Genomic DNA, 22,662 nt, shown 5'->3' on the forward strand with positions numbered 1-22,662 from the left:
CAGAAAGGATCTGCGAGCCCCTTGTGGGGAAGTCCTGCCCCAGAAATAACAGAGGTGCCCAGCAAGGGACAGAGATTGTGGTGCTGTTACTGGAAGCTGGGAGCATCCCAGAACCTCACCTGGCTCCAGAGCTCAGAACCAGCAAAGGGAAGGCCAGTGATGCTGCAGGGAGAGCTGACAGCGCTGCCAGCCTCAGGCATGGAGAGCAAATCCAGGAGCTGCCAACCAAGAGCAAAGAAGAGAGGGACCGTGCTGAGGGAGGCACGGGCTGCGGAGCACCCTGGCACATCTGCTCTGCGTGGAGCTGCGCGTGGGACAGCCCTGCAGCCGGGAGGGAGGGAGGGGAGAAAACTGGGAGAAAACGACATCTCCTGGTTTCAGATGGAGCTGGAGAGAGGCCCGCCTCGAACTGACTGCACATGGCACGAAGCAGCACCGGCTTTTGAACAGATTGAAAAATTTGTTGTACTCAGGGTCAGCAATTCATCGGGTGAAGTCACAAGATGGATGTTTGATTTTGCGACGGCTGCCTGGTGTGGTGCTCCTGGCACCGGGGAGGCTTCCAGCCCGTCCCGTTACCTCCCCAAACACTGCTGGGGCACACCGCATCCACCAGCCCTCAGCTGAGCCCTCTTCTTTCTGCAGTCAAAACCAGACACAAAAAGGGATGTGAAGAAAACTGGGCCAAACAGGTCCAGTGGAGAACCTGGCTGCAAGGTCCCTCTTGCTTGGGATGCAGAAGCACACTTCTAACCTCGGTGCACATCCATGAGGTTCAACACGAGTCCAACTGACCAGCAAGGTCTCTGGGACAAGGACCTGTCTCGTTACACACAGCAGTCAGCAAATAACGCAGCAAACGGCACCAAAGCAATCAGTGCCCAGTTTAGGACATTTTAAAGCTATGGCAGGAACGTTAAAATTCCTCTTGGACAAAGAAGGAGCTCAGCAAACAGCTCTTATCATCTACCCGCGCTGCTTATCTCTGTTCCTCACTCATTTCTTCCGCGATGGAAATAAATGGGTTGCACCAGGGAGCGATGTGAGGAACAGAGCCTTGTCCGCAGCCGGGCCACGAGACGCCTGCGCTCCGCTGTCACGAAGGATTTGCATGCATTTGTGAGCACATTAGCATGCAAGATTGGGAATCCCTCTAAAAGCAATTCTCTGCTCAGCTCGGATGTGAAGTCTGAAAAATAATGGGGCGATTCCCTTGCATCGTGGCAAAGAGTGATTTTTTTTTTTTTTTTTTTTTTCCCAGGATTGAGCCATCGTTCTGATTGCAATCAGACCTTTCGGTCAGTTGCATGTCACCAAACCACAAGGCTTCACAGGAAAAGGGAGAGGCTGAGGATTTGGGGCAGCTCATGTGACCCCTGAGCCTCTTAACAAGGGCTTCGTAATGTCTCTGCCTGTTATCTCCTCCCTTCATTTGAGAGCTAATGAGGCATCCTCCCACCCTGAGAGAGCTCCACATACACAGACCCATCTCTCCAGATCCCACGGGCAAGGCAAACATTTGTCCTGACTGACAAACGAACGCACCCTGCAGCCTGCAGCTCTCCTCCAGTGAGGCACTGCTCTCCCGTTTTACAGATGGGGAAGCTGAGGCACGGCGGCAGAGCTCTGCCCACGAATTCACCAGGGCAGACTGAAAGAAGAGTCGCTGACTGGCACCCCACCTTGGAGCTGAAGCTCTGCATCCTCCTCCGACTCCTCCAACACCATATTTACACCACATGTAACCCCCAGGCAGCTGCTGCCCAGAGGTGCCCGGTGCCCACAGAGCTCAGCTACGAAGCGGCATCACTCTGGACAAAACGTTTCTGCCACTTTACACTCTGCTAGGCCACTTCAGCCAGGAAAAACAAACACATCTATCAGCAGGAATGAATTGCAAAGACTTGGTGAGACCGAGCTTGAAAAGGAAGCTTAAAAAAAGCTTTTATTGGCAAAACTGGGGTACAAGGGGCCAACAGAGGTGACAGCCATGGGCATTTACAGTAGCAGCAATCCAAAGCCTGAGGACAAGGTGCCCTTGGTGGCCTCTAAGGACAGCTCACCTGAGCCAGGATGCTTGGATCAAGCAGTTGGCTTAAGAGATCACCGTAAGGCAGCAGCAAGAGAGCGGGTAGCACAGTAATGCCGCAAATCTAAGGAAGGGAGAAATAATCCAGCAACCAAACTACTCCTATAGCTGCAGCTCCTCCTGATCTCAGTGCTGACAGCCAAGCATGCACAGGCTGCACACCTCCAGAAGGGCTTGCAGCACATTGCTTTGTTTTATTTCCCTCCGACCTTCGTGGTGCCAACAGCAGCAATTGCTAAGGCACTCGGGCTGGTGTTGAAACTTTTATGACAAACCCCATTTCCACCCCTGGAAAAATTCTCCCCTCCTGGCTGATGTTGTCCATGCTCGGATTCAGGCTGGAGACTAATTTTACTTTTAAGACTTGGTAAAAATCCTTTACCATTGCAGGATTTGTTCTTGTTCATTAAGAGGAAAAAAACTATCCCCAGGGTTGCCAGTTTCAACAAAACATGAGCAAAACCAGCCTAGGATGGTTTTCCACTCGGTCTGCCTTCATGGTGAGGTCAAGCAGCAGGTGGAGCATCTGCCTCTGGGTCCCCACTGCTGTCCCCAAATCCTGCTCCCCTGGGGCATGGCCCCGAGCTGCCTCCAGTTTTGGTGTCTGTCGTCTTCAGCGCCACGTGGTAGAGAAGAGCCATCAACACACAAAGCTGGGCACCTCCATGATGAGACCAAGGAACTGGGGCTAAACAGCGCCCAGCCTACCGGGATGAAAAACCACCACCACCAAATCCCCCTGGGCTCTCTTTATGCTTTATTAGACAGGCAAGAAAGCAGGACTGCATCCAAAACCATGGCCAGAGCTCTCAGCAGCACCGCAGGGCGCATTAAAACACACCAACCTTCCCGTGCTCAGGTGCCAGCCTGTGGCTACACCCAACCGGAGGAGCTGGGGTGCTTTGTGGGGGGGTCATGGAGCCCAGGGGTGCCCCAAGTCCCTCCAGTAACACCAGTCCCCTCCCGAGCTGAGCGAGAGCCCCGGGGTGCTGAGCACGCTCCTGATCCTGATCCAGGCTGCTCCCGTGAGCTGCAGCCCCTGCCACTGACCATGATAGATCCAATGCATAAAGATAAGATGCTTCAATTAGGGAGTGTAAATAACGCGGCAGACCTCAGATGAAGTCTGTTTGGAGTTCCCAAGACATTTTGCAGAGGATGCAGCACTTTTTTTCCCCATAACGCAGGTTAGACGGGGTGGGCTCCCTGCTATCGGGTGCAAGCTGCAGACCGAGCAAGGGAGAGAAGAGCAAGACGTGAGCCCCATCCCTGGCCAGGCAGGCCTGCAGGAGGGAAGGTGTCCAACAGGCTGCTCTGACACATCCTAAACGACGGAGGCAGCCTGCCAGCTCAGGCTCACATCTCAACATATCTGTTTTGTTTTTTTTTCCCCTTAAAGGTCCAGCTCTTAGAATACAGAAAGGAAAACAACCGCCTATTTTCCCCCAGTCAAGAAGACAAAATGCAAGGCGTTAGTTTCCCGGTCAGAGAGCACAGCAGGCTCAGTAACAACCCCAAAGCTGGCAGGGAACCAATCCTTAAGACAATCTCATGATTTTGGGAAGGGAGCCCCGGGAAGGGGGCTGGGGACACCTGGAGGGGTTTGGTGTCCCCTGTGGCAGGACAAGCCCAGCCCCAGAGCTCAGCTCTGCCTGGCAGGGACCGAGCCCTCACTCCGGGCTGCGCTCAGCATCGCTCCCTGCCCAGCTGCCCAGCACTGCCCTACGCCACGGGTTATCTTGTCGGATTTTTAATTACATCGTTCAGCGGCTTTGCAGCCCAACGCGACACAGAGCTGTATCTCAACGGGTTTCTTTCCACTGCTTAACTGAAGGAAGAAAACTGCCCCCGACCTCAGGCTCTAGCAAGACGTAGGCTCTACCTCTGGATCCAAAACCAGCTCCCCACGAGCCAGGGAGCAGCCCAGCTCTGCTCAGCATGCAGATCCTCACAGTCCTCCCAGGTGTGCGTAACACCAGTCCCTCCATGAGCAGGATTTATCCCCCCCCTCCCTCTCCCTTCACCCACCAGTTTCAGCTCCTGCAGTTTCCCCCCAACCAGCAGCGGTCCTTGGCCGTCAGCGAGGTTGGAGCAGGAGCTGCGACGTGCCCCGGGGCTGCCTGTGCTGGCCAAAGGGACTTCACCCTCTCTCATTTGCAGCATGACAAGCAGAAACCAGGGGAAGCAGCAGACACCTTGCAATTTCAGCACATCCTAGGCCACATATCCTAAAGAAAAAAACCTGACTGATAGGCAAAATGCTCAGACGCGGGATAAGCTACGCTCGAAATTGTAATTATTTCAATAGCTGAGGCTCAGACAGCGTCCCCTGAGAGCGGCAGTGCTGACCCAGTTGTGCAAGCAATCGCTGCCAGACTGCTCTGTGTGTGCCGGCTCACCCCGAGCCGGGCTGCCACCAGCGAGTGCCCGAGGCTGGGTGGTTTTGTTCAGCTCCCTCCGCCAGGTACGAAACAAGCGGCAGGAGAAGATTAAAACGCGAAGCAAAGCGCAGTCTGGTTAGCTGCAGATAGTTTTACTTGACACATCTTTATCGCGGGCTCAAGCCAGCACCCTTATAAACACAAGGCGTCGATGTGAGGTGTTCGAGTGCTCCCACAGCAGGTGAAAAAATAGCAGAATAAAAATAAGTCCGGTAAGTTACAAGATAAGGGAGCTAAAACTGAAAGGATGACACCGCATCTGGTGCGAATAATTATTTTGGCATTATTCTGCCCAGTGCTAATCCTCAACAGCTCGAACAGATTCGATCACTGTTTAACCAAGGAATCATGACTACAAAACAAAGAGTAACTGGATTAAAATCTTTCCATGGTCACAGGTCACGTCTGTGTCACATCTGCTTAAAATGTTCCTCCAAGGAATAGGGAAAAAAAAAAGATTTGACTTTAGAAGATTGCATTGAAACACACAGCCTCCAGGTTTCAGTTCTAGCTTGGTTTATACTTAGGCATTCTGGCATTGCAAAGAAGGACGCATTATTACTTTAAAGCTGTCTGTTCTCAGGAATCCAAACCCAGCACAATAAACATCCGAACAGTAAGGTCATCATCTGCAATACCAGCCTGCACGCAGCCTGCTCAGAAAATGCCCAGAGAACCCAGGCTTCCTGAGGCTGCGCTTGCCAAAGCAATAAAATTAGCACTGAGAGATGAGGGTTTTTTAATACTTATTTAAAGACAGCTGAGCCTTTCTGATTCTTTTTAAAATGAGAAATCTGTTCGAGTGGCATCACCGCTGCTGCCTTCCTGCAGCTGCAGCGACGCGATTTAACCATTAACCTTTTTACACCCATAAACAACGAGAACAGCAAGGGCTGAAAAAAACCCACAGCCCCTCTAAAGGTCGCCACTAACTAACGGTGCGCGGAGCAAAGTTAGGCAGCTACGTGCACGCACAGAACACCGCTCATCCCTCCTCCCTTCTGCTTCCCATTCCTCCCAAAAATACGCGACGACCCCGAAGCTGTTGCAAAAAGGCAGCCTCTTACCTGTCCCCGCCGATGACGGTGTTAGTTGTGACAGCTCGCTTTGGGCTGGCGAGCTGCTCCCCGGCACGCCGTGAGCGCCGCAGTGCAATAAAGCATCCTGGATGCTCGCAGAGCAGCCCAACAGCCCGGCCGGGGCGACGGTGAGGCAAGCAGCAGGGCTCTGGTTGGAGCACTCACAGCAGGCTCGCGCTCAACGTGGCGTAGCAGCGGGGAAAATCACCCGTGGAAAACCGCGCTGCTCCTGCCCCACGCATCAAGCTTTCGCTTCCATCGCCTCGCTCGAATCGCAGCTCCGGGGGGCTGCCTCCCTCTCTGCTCCCAGCCCGGCTGAATCCAGCAGCCCCCCGAGCTGCCTTCCCCTCCGTGACCCTTGGCGGTGGCAGTGGGATGTCCGACTTGCTCTGCGAGCGCCGGGAGCTAAGGAGCAGAGATGCAGCCCGCGGAGAGGAATTGCGGGAGCGGCGCGGGGCTCTGCTGTTGCATTGCTCTCCTCTGCTGCATGCTAATGAGCAATGATGTCAGCCAGCCAAAGGCACCGCATCCGGACCGCGCGCCGCCACGGCCCGGCCACCCTCGCATTGATTTACATGGCAATCAGCCTGCTCCTATATATCAATAAAGCCCTGTGGGCTGCTTTGGGAAAGGGAGAGCAAATCCTTCCCTCTGGCTCGCATGTGCGCCTTTCAGAGAGTTGGCTCCGCACCAGCCGCCCAAACTGAATGGTGTGAAGACACTAATTATCTTTCCCCAGCCATCGTCTCATTTGACGCTGACCCAATCGCAACTTGCTGTCAAACTTAAGGCACGGCTTCGTAGGTGAGCGGGCTATTACAGCAACGATCTGCTGGCTCTGAGCAACGGATCATTTTTCTCCTGGCTTTCAGTGCCCTCTTAATTATTTTCTGCAGTCATTCGCTCCGATTCCCCACTGGTTTTTCAGACGCAGCCTGTTTGCGCACCAGCAGGGCTAAATATTCTGGGAAACGCGAGTTATTCGCGTGGCGTTTCGGTTGCCGCATATTTTAATGTATTTTCTCTCACACGGCCCCCAGAGATGCCCCGTTCCCACCTATTCTCAGTGCCCCGGGAGCAGCTGCCCCAGGGGGGATGCTGAAGCCTCCTGCCCGGCTCCTCCACCCCGCGAGGGAAAAGCAATGGCACGGAGGGATGGAGCTCTGCTGCTGGGAGCTCTCAGCTCATTGCTTGGGAATAAGGTCGCAAATGAACCTGTGGCGTTTGCAGAGTGAAATTTGAAAACCTCATTTCTGTGTTTTGGGATGATACAGGAGGCAAATAAAACATTCCCCACACGTACTGCTTCCACGGTGTGCTCCTGGCTTCCAGGGCCTAGCTCCAGCTCTGTGAGCCCTTGTTTTTGGCAATGCTCACCGTGTTTACAGAACACAGACGGATGCAGAAATTACAGCTGTGAGTCTTCCTCCAGCCTAAAAATGCCTTAAATTATCATTATTAAGGCTCATGAATTAGGTTTCATTACGGAGCGTTATGCTCAAAGTACGCAGGGCGAGCCCTTCTGCTGGGACGCCCCAGCCCAGCGCCGCCCAACTCACCTGGCCCAGCACAAGGTGCAGGACAGACAGACAGACAGACAGACAGACAGGGGACGTGCAGAGCCCTCACCCGGCTCAGGCACCAAGGGAGACACAACACAATATTCATGGCCATTAATGAATACCTGAACACTTTCTGACTCCCCTCTCTTTTTGAATTAGGAGCAGAACGTGCAGGAGTTGATCCCTGGATCTGTTCCTGTGCCCAGCCGGGTCAAAGCTTCCCCTGGTGGCAGCAGCATCACCACCACCTCTGCTGAGCGATGCCGAGGAAGATCCCCTCCAACCACACTTGCAGGAAGAAAATAGCCCCCCCCCCCGTCCCCCAGCCTCCTTAGCCAGTACGTTTAGTCCCCTCCAGCTTTTGCCGGCATTGCAGGCAGGCTCTCAGCTCGCCTCTGTCTGCTGAGCGTGCCAAGGCCCCAGGATGACGTATTTTCCTCTTAACTTCAGAACACGTTAATTAAAATACAAAGGAAGTGAGACAAAACTGAACGGGGCAAAAGCAAATAAAGAAGCCTGCTTGTAAAATGATAATGTAGAGCAGAAACTCTGCAGAGCAGAAATTACCCGTGTTAACTGTAACAACCTTCCCTGGAAATATGTTGTTAAAAGCACGCAGCAGTAATAGGGGCTGCGGCTAGCACAACGAACGCGCACCACTCAATGTGACAGGTCCTGTAGGTGCTAATTTTCCCTGAATACATGAGTAAAATGCCTGCCTTTATCTGCATTAACTTCCAAGGAGCGAAGGCCCCGAGCTATAAACACTCGGGAGCAAGGCATCAATTAGTGTGCCGAGTGCCACTCGAGCAGGAGCCCCCGCCGGCAGGGTGCGAGCTCTGAGCCCACCTCTCGCACACGTGCCCCGTGTCACTCGCCCTGCAGCAGCTTGGACCCCCCAGCACCAGCCTGGCACAGCCCCGAGGCAGGGAGATGGAGGCGCGAGCCCCAGGCACCCGACTGAGCAGCCTACAGCAGAGCTGAGTCCTGCTGAGTCCTTGGCCGACTGGGTCATCCCAAAGGAAGGGATCGCACCAGAAACTGCAAACATCTAAGCGTAAGTTGAGTCAGAAAGAAACTGAAAACTTTTAAGCTGATGCACAGAGATGAAAGGCGGGTGAGAATCATGAGCTGATATAAAGGATCAGCCAAGCCACTGCTTAGAGCATCTCAGCTGCACGGCTACGAGCGAGAGCACGCGGCATCTCCAAGCAGCAAGCCTAATCAGTTCCTGGCAGACTTCCTGCTCTGATACTCACAGGCCTAAACACCCCCCAAATCCAATGAACGGGCTATTCTGAGACAAGAAATCAGATTAGAAGATGCCACTTGTGGACACACAACTGTCTTCGGGAAGTGGAAATGAGCCTTCCTGCTCTGAGAGCTGCCAGCGCGTTGGCAGTTGCTCCGTATTACTGCTTCCTACTCAGCGCCTGTGAAAAGGTCATGCGTTGGAATAACTCCAGAAGGCACGCGGTATTTCTTGATGGATGCGGCACGTTACGCAGGTGAAATGGGTGTTTCATTAAGCAGCAAGGTGAGGACTGAGCCGGCAGAGCATATTTCTGAAGGTCACATGAAGGACTTGCATCATTACGGGGATGGATGCTGACAACTACCCGCAGGGAGGCAAATAGTCCGAACGACCCGAGGTAAAACCTGAGCTACTGAAATAGAAAGGGAATTGCATCCGAGCAGGAAGCCACGCTCAGGTTCACAAGCGTGTGATGGCCAGCTCTGCTCGTAACCACTGCCACATCTCTCTGCCCTTTGCTCCAGGTTTTAAAGGCAAAGACCCAAGCTTTAAACTTTCTGACATTTGCACGAACTCATCCCTACAGCTGGTATGAAAAGTCGCTGTAAAAGAGCTCTCATCTTTCAAGTGCTGTCTTCTTTATCACCTTGGCGTATCGATCAGCCGCCAGGCTCCACGTGATGCTGTTTGTGATCACAGGGAGCTACAAGGCACAGCCACGTGCAGCCACAGCAGCCTGGCATCCTCAAGGTCACCGGCTGCTAAACCTGACGGATGTCAGGTCAAGTTGCCTTTCTGAATTATTTAGTGAACATCCTCTGCTTGTCAGGGATGTGCTACCTCAGGATGCTGTGCAGGCTCCAGCTTCTGCTGTCCCAGACAAAGGCTGTCCCCTGCGCTCTGGGGCTGCTCAGGGACAGTGACGAAGCAGGTCAGCCCCACCGTGGCTCTCCTTCACCAAGCCTGGCTTTGCACACAACAACAGCTTACTTTCCCACCTCTCTTTCTACCCACAGAAATGCAGAACTGGATATGTGCAGTGGTTTTTTTCCCCTCCGTTCCCACACTCGCCCTGTAATTTGCACAGGGATCTCCGCTCTCCCAGCCAGCGCTGGCTCCGACGGCAGGACGGGCTGTGCTCCGCGCAGTCCCAGCGCGCTGCCTGGGGCTGGGGACCTCTGGGGCACGAGCAGGGACACCGGCAGGACCTCCTGCCCGAGGCCACGGAGCTGCAATGAACAGCAGAGCAAGAAGCTCTGCAAACACTGGAGGAGAACACCAAGGTGCAAAGCAGCAAAGCCTCCCGTGGCACTGCTCCCAGGGGAGCCAGTCCTGCTATGCCCAGCCAGACACTGGCTCTCCAGGAGATGCAGAGCATGCGGGGTTGTGCCCAAGGTGCATGGAAAGCTCTCTGGAGAACCCGAGCCATGAAATGCAGGTCACAACTTCAAATTAGATTCAGGTCTTTTTTCCCTTTTTTTTTTTTTTTTTTTTTTTTTTTTTAGGTGAGGCAGCAGCCCCCCATACCTCTCCGTGCCAGAACTGGGGATGCCTTCTCTCCAAAGAACTCTGAGCAAAAACGGGGTAGAGGCAAAGGAGCCAGCATCCGATGCAGAGCGTTAATCCCAAACCCCAGCCTGCTCGGCTCTTCCCCAGGGCTGCCGTTCGTACCTTCACGTGGCTGCTGCCATGCGCAAGACAGACACGTTCCTCCTGCTGTTCCTGCTGCTGCGCTTCACTTATTTTTGGCAGACGCACGGGTAAGGATCCGTGCTGTCAGTCTGCAAGGAGGAATTTAGTTTTTAAAACTGTATTGAGCCCAGCAGCAGACGACACAGAAGGAGAGGTACAGCCTGTAAATACCGTGGATGATTTCAGACAGCTATCGGTGCTCCCTGCTAATTCAACCAGCGAGACAGACCCGATCCTCACCGGTGCTACCCTGCACATGCAGCCCACGTGCCCCGGCACCCCTGGACCACACAAACCTGCGATTTCAGGTGGCTGGAGACAGGGTGGGAGGACGCGGCAGTGCGCACAAACAGCCCAGCGAGCACACAGCCCGGGTGCACGCACACCGACAGCATGCCCCGGTGCCGGAGCTACAGGCTGGATTTCCATCCTTCGCCATATTCCAACCTCCCCCCTTTTTTTTTTAATCACCTTAATGCAAGAAGCTTTACAGAGCTTAGCAACAATAAGGCTTTTCATAGCCTCCGGCTTGAACTCTGCACTACTACGTTTCTTACTTTTGTAGGTTAAAATCAAATTTGTACAGAATGTGAACCACAATCTGCATGCTCGTGTTTTGTTTCTTCCCCCTTTGCTAGCCTGACAGTATTCTCATCTGAAGGCTTTTTAATAGCGTCCCTTAATAATGTCTACAAAAGCCTCATTAGAGCACGGCATTGAAACTTAAGCTAAATAAACTCAAAGCACTATTTTTTAATTAAATATTTTTCTTGGGGCCTTTCCACAAACAATAAAGCACTCACTGAAAATATGCTACGAAGGAAATCCATAAATCTTCAGCTTATCTTGCGGTGCATTTTCCAAAGATCTAAACCTTTGATCGGTTACACAAATTAATTTTCCATTTACAAAAAACAGAAGATGCACGCACAGCATAACCCGGCACCACCACGTACCTCGGCAGCAGCTCGGGGCTCCCTCGCTGCAGCCCTTCTCACTACCTGCCACTGCCAGGGTCGCTGCCACTGTAGGTGATTTTTTATTTATTTCTTTGCTTCAAACCTGGCTGATTGGGTGTTTTGGGTCAGTGGTTGTGCCCTGAGGGTGTCATGTCTTTTCTCACAGTCCTCCCTCGGCACCATGCACAAGACGGTTCTGCAGTGTTTTCCTTTCCCTGCACGTTCAGCTGTCTCCGTGCTCAGCAGCGAGTCTCGAGCCAGCCCAGGGCTCTGCCCAAGCAACAAGAGCAGGGTTTGTACCCACTGAACCCCGACCGTGCCAGCCTTCCCTGGCTGGCGGCTGGGTTTCGGCACTGCCCCTTGCCCCGGGCAGCACGTGTTGGCCAAACTGCCCAGAAACAACCAGTGGTTTAAGATAGCTGTGTTTCTGCTCTGACATGGCCAGGTAGGAGTGCTTGCTCTTGGCCAGCTAGGAGGAAAGACCTGCTTGGTCCCCAGCTGCATTACCTGCAGCGAGGTAACGCCAGCATGTTTTAGATTCATCTCCTGCTCCTGTAACATATCACATGTCTGGGAGGAGAACATGTGTTCGTCACAAACATAAACGAGCTTTCATGATGCCTGTGAGTCTTTTACATTTCCAAGTGTATCTGCAAATGCAGGGAGGTTGGTTGTGGTTAGGAACGCGGTGGGTCCTCACGGCAGGTAATGCACAACACCTTAATGTTCAATGGGAGGAGAGGCACCAAAATGGGCTTTGATTTCCTACCTTTACACTAAATTAATTATTAAATAAATAAAATAATGGCAGCTCAACTTAATTTCACTGACCCCAGCCCATTCTGGACCATAACCCCCATACACCCTGCCTGGAGTGCATGGGGCAGGTCAATACCTTTTGGGATACTGCAAGGCTTACAGCCTGCCTGTCCTGGTACGAAGGCCGGATGGAGCCCACGTGTCCCTGAGACAGGCTGGCACTGGATACAAATGACAATAGTTGTTTGCTATCCTTCCCTTTGTTTTAACTAGGAACAACAATTTGTTACCGTGGCTTGACATTTGCTCGCACTCAGGAATAAATTGTTTCCTCGAATGATATGCTGAGATTACAACGGGTTTTGCATGTTTGTATTGGTTTTAGTAGCTCATAACAAACCATGAAATTCATTACTCTTGCCACAAGCACCCATGAGATATGCCAACCAGGGTGTGATTTATACACTCAGTGAAATTAAAAGGTTTTGGTGTTGCCTGCAAGAACTCAAAGATTCAAAATTTTATACAGCTGAGTTACAAAAACATCTCGGGCTCAAGCTCTTCCATTGTTTTATCTGCCTAAGGAGCACTAGATATTAATTAATTTAAGTGTATAATTTGAACAGCCTTTTTAGTGATAAGCCTCCTGGCCTGCAAGTTACTTCATTATCTTCTTTAACTGCTTAGATGCTATGTACAGGAAGATACTAACAGCTAAACTTCTCTGCTCCAAGGTAATTTGGCAAAACCATTGAGAGGAATCACTGGAGAACAGCCCATGCCTTAGCAGAAAAGGCCTGTCAGTCATCTCCCAGCCCCGTTGCTCAACGCCACGTCAAGCCTCGTACATCAAGCACAATATACAAATCGCCGGCCCCATCAAGACCATTAGAGCTGCTCAGCCCGTCACGGAGAGGTCAGGCGGGCGCCGCCGGCACGGGATCAATCACAGCCCTCATCAAAGGCGGCCACGGCCAAGCCCGCGAGAGCGCGCAGCTGGAAACCCCAATCCCCCCCTTTTATAAGCTGTCATCTTCTAAACCGTTTTCCCTTATTGTAAAACACGGCCAAGCTTTTATCTTATCGCAATCTACAGGGAAACGCAACTAAACCAGCTGCCGAACAAGCGGGGGAGAGCAGGACTCCACGGGAGGGATTAAGATATCAGGCCTGGGTCGAGCAGGGACGTGGCCCTAACTCCAGCGCAGCTCCCAGGGAGGCCGTGGGGTCCCGGCCCTCCTCGCTGCCCCTTGAGCTGGGCACAAGCAGTGCACAGCCCTCGCTTCAACCACCCTTGTGCTGCTAAATCTGGTCTTCCCGACCAGGAGGTGTCCTTGGAGCACCCCTCCACGCCTTGTCCCCACTCGCCCTGTATCACAGACCAGAAAAAGGTCAAAGCCAGCTTGCAAGGAGGTGCCGGTTAATGCCGCGATGGCAACAACGGGGCACAGCGTGCAGATGTCCCCAGGCAGGGGACCGCACGAGTGCCCTACGCCCATGGAGGAGCACTGGGAAGACACAATCACCACTGTGCCAGGGTCCCCAGATGTGAGCCTTGGGTGCAGAGCCCGAGGGCACCGCCAGCACTGGCTCACCAGGGCAGGGAGACTCCATCACTCGCAATTAATGTGGAGACAACAGCAATATTGACTGCTATTGCTCCCACCAGCCAGTACTTGTTAAGCAGCCTGAAAACCACAGGCCATTTCTTCCCTTCTTTTTTCTTTTTTTCCTACCAAACCCTGCTGCATGCAGCATTATCTTCAAAGGGTAAAGCAAACATGTTTGCTAAACATTAGCAGACTAAATACATCAGCCCTTTCGAACCAATTATTGCTGTTAGAGATTTAGTGAGTCTCATTGTTTCGTGGCTCAGAAAGCATTTTCCAGGCTGCTTTGGAGCAGGCTGATCTTCAAAGCGAATAACCCCCCGACTCGCCCCCCAAATAGAAACCAGGTGGGCATCCAGAGGAGCCGTGATTCCTTTTTTGTTGAGATTTAACTTGCATTGTCTCCTCACAACAAAAGAACAGCTGCAGTTTTGGGGGTCAAGGCACTCGAGTCCAAAACCAGGGACCAAAAACCCTTTGCTCCGCTGTCGCATGGAAGGCAGGGCCAACCACGCTGCCGGGGCACAGGAGCTGTGCCACATCTCACCCTTTTCTGCCCTTATTTCAGGGGCAAATCCACAAATCCCCAGCGTTCCTCCTACATGCCAAACAGGATTATTCCCCTGCAGCAGCACGGGGAAGCAGAGGGGGAGGGCAGCTGGGCTCCCTGTGGAAGGAAACACTTCAGCTGTACCTCCAAAAACAGTTCCCATCTCAAAGATGAGCAACCATGGATGGCCAAGCAGACAGATGGGGGAAGGAGAAGGGAAGCTCACGATACCGGAGAGACTGTTGTAATTAGTGTAATAAGCAGCAATCACAGCTCAACAGCTGCCTTCCCCTTGCTGAGCGTCTGCTCCACACACCAGCACAAACCCACGGCCAAGGAGGATTTTGACACTCCCTGTACTCTGACCACCACCACTTTAAGGAAGTTTTGATTTGATTGAGGTTTTCTTTCCAGGTGAAATGCCGAGGGAAGCAGCCTTCCTGCTCTCCCAGCCCCTGCCCACCTGAGCAAGCAGCACCCCGTGTTACAGAGGGGTCATGAAATCAGGCTGGGTTTTGGTGTTGGCTGACTTCATGCGGGCCTTCCAACAACACCTCGGCGCCCCTAAGCTGAGACCAACCTTTCTGAAGTCCAAAGAGCCTCAGAGAGGAACCATGCTACAGAAACGGCAAATCATGGCAAATCATTTACTATATTTTTGCCAGCAGCCTTGCCTCTGACCAGTTACAGGGGCTTGCTGGGTCACAAACACAGTGAGCACAGGCATGGCAAAGACACTTGTGTGACAGCTACAGGTCCCAAAGGCAAAATACGTCCTTAGACCCAGGCTGCTTCTGAGTCCCTGGGCACACTGTGAACACATCCCCAGGGAGAACTGCTCCTTCTTGCTTCCTTCTGCCAGCCCTCTGTCTACAGGGATGGTCAAGGGGAGCTGTCAGATGCTTGGGCCCTAATGGATATTTTGGCAGGACTTAAGCATGGAGCTCTCACTTATTTTTAGTGGGCGTTAGGCACCGATTAAGTGTCTAAGGTGAAGATGTTTGGAGGTGTGAGCTCTGAACTCTTTATGTAAGGGTCTGTTCCCACACTGTGGGTCCTACAGTGCTTCAGAAAATGAGCGCGCTGAGAAAACAAATAATGACAAGCTCGGAAAGCAGAAAATGTTTACACCAAGGAAATTTAACCCCTCCTTTAAACAAGCTCCAGACCAGGCTGGGCAGGAGAGCCGAGGACTAATTGCAAACAGGCGGCGAACTGCTGGAACCAGCATGTCAACAAACATCACGCCGAAGGGTTAAAAAGCATGCAACGCGAAGCCAGAACAAAGATTTCTTTAATTTCCCCGTGCAAAGAAACACATTTGTGTTTTCCCTGACAAGCAGCATGTCCAAGCAACAAAAGAAGAGCAAAAGAGCCATCCGCTGTGGCTTTGATCAGCCCCAGCTCCCCAGAAGCACCGCAGGTCGCCGCGTGCGCAAGGCGCAGCCACGAGCAGCCGCTCCGCTAACGAAGCCTAACGAGCAGCTCTGGCAGCAAGGTGAGTCCCGAGTTAATCAACGCCGGCTTACGCAGCATGCGCCAACACCTCGGCGTACGCAGAGCGACAAAACACGACACAGCAGCAGCAGTGAGCGGTGCTCAGCGCTGCGTGCCGGCGGTGGCTGCGTCATTTTCCTGGTGGCTGTGGGGAGCAGCACGGCGTGCTCCTCGTGCTCGGGGCGGGATGAGCCGTGCTGTCGGGAAGCAAGGAGCCCCACATGCTTGAGCCTTTCGGTTGGAGCTCTGCTGTAAGGCACCAGTGGAAATTAACGGGGCTTTCAAGTACACAAATGGATGGCGGGGTCATCCACAGCGGGTCTGTTAGCTGATTAGTTGAGGTTGGCATTTATTTTGTACAAGGGGCATTTGGGTAAAGCAGGTATTTTCCCTATATCTGTATACGTGGCGTTTACACTTGGCAAATAGTCCACCAAACCCATCTCCCGATGCTCTGAGGCTCACACCAAGACATATTTTTTCTTCCCCTGCAGACAGCTACAGCTTCGCCCATGGGTGCAGCCTGGGCTGGGCACATCTCCTCCTGGGGCAAGTGGCCTGCAAGGTATCACCAACACAAGCCCACATCTCTGAAGCCCACACCTGGCACGTCTTCGCAACCTGTACAGTTTAGAACAAGGTACCCCAAGACCTGACACAAGACCCTGTTTCAGAGGAATGTTTAACCTGCCAGGCTGCTGACGCTTCAGCCCTTCCACTGCTGTGGGAAGCCAACCTCCTGTGCCGTGATCCCCGACCTGAGGACGCAACAGCCAGCAAACAAATGCAGCTCGAACACTCAAGTGGCTTCACTTGCAAAACCCAAGTGACGCTTCAGATTTATAGCACCAGAGCAATTTGATGCCTTCTAGCCTGTTAGTGAGGCAAGCCTTAATACCATTTTATCATCAGATTTAATCTTCCTGGCACCACTTCACGCCCACGGATAGCGCACTCCCTGTCTTGGTACCTTGGCGGCTGTCGGACACAGCCCCCGAGCAGCAGCTGACTCCCAGCCCCACTGAGAACTCAATCTCAGCTAATCCCATCCCTTTACAGCAACTCCGAGTTGAGCAATCTAAGAAGGAGACAAATGAAGTCACTTAGGCTTATCTCTCTAATTGCCTGCCTGTGAACCGGGAGGGCTGGTGTCAGCCACCTGCACTCACGCAGCGTGAAGATGAATTAATGCCGGGCAGAGAAAGAAATCAGGCCTAAAATATTTTACCGTGAGCATTTCCAAACCTGTGACTGGAGGTACTGAAACGCTGGCACTGCTGCAACGCCAGGCCCAGCCCTGGCTGCAAGGACCACGGCCTTGCCTTCGCTCTGCTCTGGCACCGTGAAGGGGCCTCCTCCTGCGCTGCCCAGCACCAGCATGGTGACAATGTTAATGAACACGGCCCCGTGAATATTTAATGCACATTTTCCTGCAGGTCCTGCTGTGATAAGTAGCCACCTCATTACAAATGCCCACCTTTCTTTCATTTGTACCTTGGCGCAGAGTAGCTAGAGTTGGAACTGCGTATGGGCAACTGAGCAGCTGGAAACATCAGCAGATAAACCAACACCAAGAAGGCAGAGCCCAAACACAAACTTCAGGGGAACGCGAAGAGAAATCACCATCTCTCTCTGGCATCACAACACCTGCCACACTCAGCCGGGGCACCCAGCATACAGCTGACCACGAGAGCACACCACCACGCTTGCACTTGCAGTCACAGCCATAAGCTTTTAGGAATCCTGATGTAAAAATACCACGGGGCCACGCAAAAGGTTTGTTAGGGGAGGGGAAATCACCCGGCCCAAATTCACACCACGAGCCTACAAATACAGAAGACCCAAGGGAATAAAGCTTGGGCATGTTGGAGCTGTCAGTAATTCTTCCTAATACCTAGTTTTGTTGGTACGGATGCTAGAATTTAACCAGAGGGCAAGCATTTAGTTCTGTTTTAGCTGGAGAGTCCCAGCTGATGCCTCTCCATCGTACACGTGGAAGCAGTCTCCTTACTCAATCCATGTTTCAGCGCGTTCTGACTCGGGGAGGTGTGAAGATAAGGCTAACGAGGGGAGTGTCATTAACACACAGCACAAAGGCAAGAACAAATAGGCTCGTCTGAAGCAGGGGCTGCTGCTGCACGGGTCACAAGGAGCTGCTCCAAAGTGCCAGAGCTGAACCTCTCTGCCCTGAGAGGGCAACAAGTGGCGGTGGGTGGGCAACCAACTGGTGGGGCTGCACTCGCAGTGCTGTGCAGGGTCGCCGGGTGGTCAGGGCAGTGCTGGGCTTGAGCTAGCACATGGGAAACATAAAGGAGATAAAAGATGCTTTCTGGCCTCCAGACCCAGCCCTGACCTTTGCATGGAGGCAGAAGCGGAAGCTTCAGCCTCCCATCTCCTGAGCGCCCTGCTTTAGGCTCACCAGGATGCTCACCCTCGTGTCCCGGGGTGCGAGCTTTCCCAGGGGGACGCTCATCCTTCCCCCATGCAGAGCACGCCCCAAATCTCCACTGTCCCGCACGGTGAGGAGCCTGTGACAACGCCACTCTTTCAAATATTTGAAATATTTGAGCAGGTTTTGAGCATGAGACCATGCATGCAGGAAGACCACTTCTACACTGCTTTGTCTACGTAACTGTCATCAGGAAAACAAACGCGTATCTACACTCAGGTTTTAAATTCCCTGCTGCTGGGGGAGCAAGTCCCCGAGGAGCACCGATGCCCACCTCTCAGTGTCACACCACCGAAGGCTGGCATCGTTTCTACAGCCAGCCTGAAACAGCTGAGTGGGTTTCTAGGTCGCCAGCCCTCATCTGTGCCTTTGCTCTGTTGGGAACCCCAGCAAAGGACCACAGCACAAGGGGTTTTGCAGGGGGGAGCCCAGCAAACTGCTCCCCAGCCTAGGAGAGCCTTGCTTGGGCTCGCTTGTGCACCCAAGTGAGCTGGCAGCTGCCTTTCGGAGAGGAAAAAGACCTTTTGAAAGGGAAAAAGAGACAATCGGTATGTTTTTTTTTTTTTTTTTCCCCTTCTTCTTTCTCTGGGTGCACAAACAGACTCATTTAAGGTGTAAGTAGATCAAGTAGCTAATTAAGAAAATAACCGATAACTTAATCAAGATCATTAGAGGAATCAGCATGTTGCTGCCATTATTTAAATGGTACCAGAGCAAAAATGTGCCTGCACAACCAGGGCTTTAAAAAAAAAAAAAAAGAAAAAAACCTCGGGGAGGCCGGCTCTGCCAAGAGCTGAGCACGGGGAGACTTCCACGTAACACTGCTCGCTTGTGTTACACCGAAAGCTGCGCACCATCTGAGGCTGCTTCAGGAAAACGCTCAAATCTCCTGGTAATTTCCTGCAGACAGGACATTTAATCATCCCCCGGCCTCCACCGCAAAAACGGCGAGTCAATGATTCACACTTCCAGAGGAATTCACCCCAAGAACAAGCGCAGTCTTCTGCTGCGGGACGCAGCCCCTGCCTCTCCCCGGTGGGGGGGAAGTGACTTTTTAACAGAAATACAGCCTGACACGTCGGGCCCTGGGCATTCCTCTCCTTCAGCATCTTGTGCTGACTTTGCTCAGCGGGCTCCTGGCGGGATGGACTCTGCACCTCCACGGGGACGTGGTGATGCACCGACCCCCTGGACACGCTGCGCCCATCCTTACTGAATTTATTCCCACTGAGAGTTTCTTTCCACTATGACACACAAAACTAGAAACATACATTTTTCGCCACCCAAACTCACCCAATTCCTTCTCCCGACCAGCGTCACTCTCCGGTGTTGTGCCACCCGATTATTCTAAGGCTGGCTCCCCCCACGGCGGGTGCTCGCTCTGCGTTTGCTCAACACCCTGCCTCTCCCTCTAATTACTCCACCAGTTGCACGGATAAAAACATCTGCTTCAAGAGAGAAGCACACAAATAATTTGCACGGCCTAAACAAACAGAGGATGTTGGTAAACAGCCCCACAGCGGCAAGCAACCTGGGTCCAAATTCCTGCTCCTCCTTTGCGTGAATCCTTTTTTTTTTTCCCCAACCCAACACGTTGTTTGTCACTAACTGGTGGGGCTGTAAAGCACAGCTTCCTCTCTGCTTAATTCCCAAAGTATTCAAACGGAATTGAATCCAGCAAGTTTGATTAAGGGCTTAGAAGTCTTTGTTTCACTTAAAAGAAACCTTTTGTTTTGCCTCAAAGAAATTGGACATTTTCTCTGGAATTTACAACACAGGAAAAAAAAAATCCAAAAGTTAAAAATAACCCTTTCCCCTCTATTAAACACAGCTGCCAAAGGTTCAGGATTTGCATTTTGTCATGCCACACAAACCCTTGCAGCAGCTGAGAAGATGCACACCACATTTGGAGACCGAGTGCTAAAGATAAGCCTCAGACTCCCGCAGGGTTTCGCACTTCAGATTTTTTAAACGGGGTAAAAAAGAGCAGGAGCGGCTCAGAAGCAGCGATGCAAAGCCCCATCTGTGACACCTAAAAGCTTTACGGTGTCCGTGGGTTCAAATATGAGCACTGGGGTATTCCTGGTTCCTGCTCTGCCCTGGCACATCGAGGACGTGCCTGGCAGTGAGCATTATAAGCTGTGGGTAACGCAGCGCCGCTACCCCGGCAGCAGCGCTGGCGAAGGCAGGCAGAAACCCGAGCTGCAAAGAAAAATCATTTCCCAACGCAAACATTTGTACAGCATTAAAAGGGCTTATCCTTTCATATGCTATAAATCGAGCGTGATTACTTACCCGGGCTAAACGGGCACGCACTTCACACGCCGAAAGCCCCCCGGGTGACGGGCAGGGGAAGGGGAGAAGCTGGGCAGAAGCGAGGCGATCGCCTTCGCGCCGGGTCCGGAGCGCATCCTGCCGTGGTGCCCTGCCGGAGGCTGCCTGCGAGCCAGCAACTGGCTGAGGTCATCTGGGGAGTTAAAGCTCCCCGGCTGCCTCCCCAGCTCGCAGAGTGTGACGCCCACCGGAGTTTTAGCTTATTGGTGAAAATCACAAGCCCTAATCCAATCCTGTCCCTTTACCCAAATTTAGCTCTCCACGGAGCCAACATCCCTTACGGTTTTGACTAGCGGTCTGAAAGCAAAGTTACCTCGCCCGGGTATAAATCACGTCAAGAGAAGCAATAAAAAGCCCACGCTCAATTTGCTTCACCTCTTTCTCCCCAAAGAGCTTCTCGTCTACCTACTTTGAGGGGACCACAGCCTCGCACGTGCCTCTGCAGAGCGCCAGCAGCCCAGCCTCTCCGCACGCGTCACCTGAGCGCAAGGCAACGAGCCGAACACCGCCGTGCCAGTAAAAACAAGATTTATCACAACACCTAACCAGACGCTGACACATCTGGGTCACGACCGCATCACGCACGGGGAAGGTTTATAGAAAGTGCACAGTTCCCGAAGCTGTACCGAATTTTCACAAAGGGAACTGCTGAAACATAAAGGGTTCGTGGCGAGTAACAGCCCGCCGGGCGCATACGTATGGTTTTCCTTTCTGCCGCCTGGCGCAGACGCTAAGCACGGCACGCAAACCCAGACCTTGTCTGTGGCGACAGCACAGGGAAGCAGGGCTGAGCCGGGGGCTGCTGGAGGAGGCTTGGGGGCCACGGAGCTGCCCCCACACACGGGGGCTTCCTCCTTCAGGCAGTGACCGGGGACCCTCAGCTCTTTCACGAACAATGGATGGTGGCGGATGAAAGGCGCGCGTGCAATCGTGGATTTCTGCACTCTGTTACAGATGTGCGGAGCTGGAGTAACTCCAGGACGTGGGCCAGTCTTTGGGTAAGCTCCGAATGCACTCACACAGCCACCTCCTAACAAGAGGAGCTGCCTGGGCTCCAGGCTGCAGGAGCCAGATGCAGGCAAAGCTGCCCTGGCCATCGCATGGGTTAGGGCCTGAACAAGGTCTATTCACGGAGAGCAGAGCTTCTAATAACTCGGATGTAGCACTTCCAAAGGGTATTCCCATTGTAAGTCTAATAAGTCCCTTTGCATTTACAAAAAATCCCCTTTGCAAGCTTCAAACGCGGAAATAATCAAAGCATGCATTAAAAAAATGAAGTTATTTTGCACTTGGCAGTGCTGAGCTTGGACCCATCCCCTTCAGGAGCGGGACTAGAGGAGCTGGCAGCCACAGGGAGGGCTGAGGCTGGTTCTCCAGGAACAAAAGCAGCTCACACAGCCCAGGTTCACCACGTGAGAGCCTAATTAGAGACTGAAGCCCACACAGCAAACAGACAGACTACAGAGGAAATTGGAGTCTAATTTACATGGAGAACGATTACTTACTGCAACCAATTAGTGTCAAGCTGACTGACAGACTACCCAAAACAGGCTTTCCCCACCATGCCTTGTACTGCAAGCCTGAGTTTTCCTTGCCACTTTATTTTCAGGAGGTGAGGGGCAGCACCTTGCCATCAGACACGAGCATCCCCCCAGCAAACCCAGCATTGGAGCTGCCTGGGAGCCACCCAGCACAAGCCTCAGCTTGGAGCAGCAGAGAACAGAGCAATGTGCTCTCTTTCCCAGTCTTAAATCCTTAAATCACATCCCAAGGGTCCCAACAAGACATTCATCATTTTGGGGCAGTGTTTCCCTTTTCATATCCTGCCTGCCTGCATCTGGAGCTTTCAGTCCCTGCTGTGCAATCACGCAGGGGACCCAGAGGTAAGGTTTGTGTCCATGCAGCAACAGAGCTTGCAAAGTGCCCAAGCTGCAGGTTCTGGGTCCTGACCCATGCTGCTGGCCTCCTCTGAGAGCAATGGCATCACAGCAGCAAAAAGGCCTGATGCTTTTTGTCATTCTCTACAAAGGAGGTAAAAAGACACCCTGTCTCCGGTAACAGGACTTACTCCAGCTGCTTGCAGAGGTGCAGACGTGCAGAGAAAAGCTGCTTCCTGGCTCGCGTGGCAGTGCCTGCAGCACCCGTGCTGGGGAGAGCATCACCCTCGCTCAGGGCAGTCCTCCTCAGCTGACATGCTGCCCTGGAAGCCAAGGATTTCATGTTTACCCATGTACAAACTGCTTGCTCATACTGCAGAAAAGCCATCCTATTCAAGACCAGCTAATCAACCCTGCCTTTTCAAAGCACCAATATAAAGCATATTTAAGGGCTTTATGGGTCCTATGTACAGATAAGACACATTACTCTTTTAATCTCTGCAGGCTAC

General features: G+C 52.6%; 1 protein-coding gene across 3 annotated transcripts in view; it reads right to left on the reverse strand.

Moving 5' to 3' along the window:
* PRICKLE2 (prickle planar cell polarity protein 2) overlaps window positions 1–22,662 on the reverse strand; it is a 96,839-nt gene that overhangs the window by 31,798 nt on the left and 42,379 nt on the right. The window contains exon 1 of one of the 3 annotated variants that reach the window (XM_035337333.1): window positions 20,238–20,687. The exons of 1 other annotated variant lie outside the window; for it this stretch is intronic. The gene's annotated coding sequence lies outside the window, so the exon portion shown is untranslated. Of the gene's footprint in view, window positions 1–5,597; window positions 6,161–20,237; window positions 20,688–22,662 lie in introns of those variants that run through there. One more of the 3 variants, XM_035337335.1, reaches the window with a different exon arrangement.

This window comes from Oxyura jamaicensis, chromosome 12, assembly GCF_011077185.1.
Source record: "Oxyura jamaicensis isolate SHBP4307 breed ruddy duck chromosome 12, BPBGC_Ojam_1.0, whole genome shotgun sequence".
Taxonomy (NCBI): Eukaryota; Metazoa; Chordata; class Aves; order Anseriformes; family Anatidae; genus Oxyura; species Oxyura jamaicensis.